The sequence below is a fragment of the Talpa europaea genome (assembly GCF_964194135.1).
Source record: "Talpa europaea genome assembly, chromosome: 1".
Classification (NCBI taxonomy): domain Eukaryota; kingdom Metazoa; phylum Chordata; class Mammalia; order Eulipotyphla; family Talpidae; genus Talpa; species Talpa europaea.
The window spans coordinates 100807339-100811161 of record NC_140073.1 but is presented as its reverse complement, the minus strand read 5'-3'; the positions used below and the strand labels follow the sequence as shown (position 1 = coordinate 100811161).

General features: G+C 35.5%; 1 pseudogene across 1 annotated transcript; it reads right to left on the bottom strand.

Moving 5' to 3' along the window:
* Positions 1–303: 303 nt before the first annotated feature.
* On the bottom strand, positions 304–635 carry LOC311185891 (E3 ubiquitin-protein ligase RBX1-like; annotated as a pseudogene). The gene has a single exon. The product of its transcript is annotated as an E3 ubiquitin-protein ligase RBX1-like (transcript).
* Between the last annotated feature and the right edge of the window lie 3188 nt (positions 636–3823).

The window sequence follows — 3823 nt, the reverse complement described above, 5'->3', positions numbered from 1 at the left end:
AACCAGGTGCTATGCCTCAGGACAGTACTGTTCTGAACTCATAAGCCAATGTATCCCTTTCAAAAGCTGGCTTTCCCACCTTGGAGAGGGGCTCTACTTACGTTCACATCTTTCACATACACAAGTGATAGCATCTATTCTAGGATCCAACCGGATTTCATTTGACACAATACATATGGCTTCAGGAATAACAAACTGAAGTGACAAAGCAGAAAAGGTCTGACTCACATTTGTAATTAACAGGAAGGCAAGTTATTAAATGAGTAACAAAACAGTTAAACTTGACGAAAGAATTCTCTTTTTCTAGCGCCCATACTTATGGAATCCCCACTCTCTGTTGTCCAAGGGACACACCTGTTGTGTTTTGAGCCAGCAAGCAATGCAGTGGAAATGAAAGCCCTGATTACATAACCTCCCAAGCTATGGCACCCTCTTCAGAAGTAGCCAATAACTGGTTAGCTTGACATTCCATGCAAAGATCCATAATGTGTAATAGTTCCTGCAAATGGCACAGTTATCAACCGAATATCCCAGGCCCATAGGGTTTCGGCATTTCATTTTTTTCACTTAAAAATACATTTGTCCACACCCCTGTTGGTGCTGCTCAAGGTATCCACATCCATCACTGCTGCCATTTGGGAAAAAAAAACAGTCCCTCTTCTGGTCACTGCACCTTTGCACCAGCATAGGCCTTGCTCTCTGTCTCTACTCTGAAACTACTATATGAAATTCTTTCTTTTGCCCCTTTATGCACACCAATTTTATTAAAAGTCATTCACACTAAGAGTCTGATTGCTTTGCCTTTGTGTGCACAGATGGCCAGACACCTTTTAGAGTATACATCCCTTAATAGTTTGGGGTCCCTGGATACCCCTCAGCCTCAGGGTAACATCTTCATTTATAGGAAAGATTTCCTTTCAACACTAACGATGCATATGTTTTGGGGCTGGGCATGTGCAGAAAACAAAAGTAAGCATACTTGTCAGGTACAACAAAGTAGCCACTTCAGTCCTTGATTAGTCTCTGTCTTGTAAGTCTCCTTAAAATTTTCAAGTGTCTATTTTTAAAAGAATTAAAGTGAAAGCAAAAGGAAAGTAATTAGCAGAGTATCACTAAATGGTAAACAGAAATTTTACTGCCAAAGCTATCTTCCTTCATTGAGCGAAAACAAAACTCTCTTTTGTCATGGAAGGGAAGAAGGCATTTTTCATTATTGTGCAACTTAACTACAATCATGCATAAATTTAATCTAATCTCATTAAGTAAGAATGAAATCTTTGGGGGTTGGTGAATGAAGGGTGTGTCACTATCTTATTTCTTGAATATAATCATAAATTCTCAGTCAAAATATGTCTTAGAATTCTTTAAGAATTTGTAACTTTTAGGAAATAATATTTACTAATTCATAGCCTAACATTATAAATTAACTTGACATTATATTCACATATTTAAAGTTACAATCTAGAGTATATATATTTTTATTGGACCCATATTTATTTTTTCCTTAATTTTAAATTCACAAAAAAATTCTCTTACATTACAAGTAAAGTTGTAAGAAGCACATGGAGGCTTTCTGACAATTATGTGAAAATTAAAATGAAAGTGTGGATAGGATTTGAAATGCAGTTATTGAGGAAATGAAGAATGCTCCCAGTCTATGGGGCTTTTTAAAAATAGTACAGTCTCAACTGTCTGGGTTGGTTTGGGTGTGGTCCTGCCTGGAGGCAGGAGGATGGACTAGAATAGAAGACAGTACGCTGTCCCTGACGCGCTAAGGACTCTAGGAGTCTAGAAATACTTGGCCTTAGAACTATGCGACTAAATGAGAGACAAACTCTTTTAATTTTTTAATAGAAGCACAAGGAATTGAGAAGCAAACACAGCCTTCAATTCTGTAAGTGAAAAGCTCTGAATTTATATGGGTAGCATCATTTTACTGCCATCAGCATATTAGTCATGGAGGAATGAGAAAGAATCTCAGAATTTGTCCAGCCTTAGGCAGACTTTCACAGAAGTTTGTAAGTAACTCTTAATTTTAAGGAACTGAATCCACTGGTAATTCAGGGCAGCGTACTATTTCAAGGAATTATACAGTAGATCCTTTCTTTAAGAAAATAATCATCCATTTCTTTGTTCTTTGTTGCTGTTTGTCAATCTGGTTTTCTCAAAGTGAGGTATAGTTGTATGGTACTGTTTAAATTTTCAGTGCTACATTAAGATTTTTTTAAATGATCAACTGTTTACTGATTGTATTGTGTATCTACTAAAACCATAACTACAAAAATTATACAAAATGGGGAAATGTAAATGAAATGTTATGGGAGACAGAACACAAAATTGTGTACTTGATATAATTACAAATACATAAAAATTATATCTGAGTTAAGATCAGAAAAAGTTTTTACAAGATAGGGCAAATAAAAATGTAATTGAAAATTTACATAACTGTACATACTAATTTCATAATTATAAAAGTGTTTAACTGAACTATCTTCCATTGGCTCTTTGTTTAAAGTGAAATAATGAGTCTTTGAATATGAGTCCTTACTCCTCCTAAATACAAGTCCGTATTCCTCCACTCTGAAGTCTTCAACAAGATAGAACTTCACACAGCCCTGTTCTTCTCACCTGCAAAGGTAAAGATAGTAACCTACAAAGCAAGGCGATTGAGAGGATTACGTGAGATAACAGCAAGTGACTGACATTCCACAAGAACTATCAAGTATAAAAGATTCATGGAAGTCAAAAATAAGCATGACCTTCAGAAAGTCAGCTAGAAAATGCCTGGATTCTTGTGGGGCTAGGGTACCTTGACCTAAGGACAAAGCACATTTCAAACCAATGCCAATTACCCACTAAATAATCTAACCTCCCTGTATAGCATTCATTAAGGAGTGTTAACTCCACACTTTGACCCATCTTTCCAAGAATTGGAATATCCTAATGATTCCACAGCAGCAAACACCTCTGCTCTGTAATCATATTATGCAGGTGTCTAATTCCTTCCTTCTAGACATAAGGGGGCAAGTAGTATTCTTATGAATGCTAGACAAGATTTCTTCCTTCCTTTAGGACTGACAAGTCCCAAATAAAAGGAAATCCATCTATAGCATCTTGACAGCCTAAGATCACTGACATTTGATAATTTTTGCTGTGCCAATCAAATATAAACCAACCTTGGAGAGTCCTGACAAAGATTGGACAGCTAACATTCACTGTATTTTGCAGGTACATCAGGAAATGGAAACGATTGAGGTTCCTATGAGCTAGAATTAAGTCCACCAGACAGATTTACAATCTTGCTTATGCTCCAATATCCATTAAAGTGGTAAGGTTAAAAACATAAAAAGGTTCATGCAATCCTAAAAGCATAATTTGATGGAGAGTAATGTCCCCAAAAGTGCAGGTGAGCAGCTTTGTGTCAATCTAATTGAAAACTACCTCACTGGGGTGAATTTTAGGTACCCAATGTTATTCAATATTCCTTATCAGTGAGAAAATGGAATTGAGAAAATTCTCAATTCTGATCTGATAGCAAATATGGCAAAATTATTAGCACTAAAAAAAAACAAGGAAATTGAAAGTGTTCTTTATAAAATAGATATGTATAAACAGAGATTTTGATAGAAAGTACAAAGGCAACATTAACATGTGCCCTGAAATTAAAATACTCCCTACTGATATAATAAGAGACATGATGATCTAGACATAAACATCAATAAATGAGTTTGAGATTATAATGGAACACAAAGTAAAGATACTGATAAATAGATTTGGATTTGTTTTGTTCCTTTTTATAATAATAGAACATGATATCTGAAAA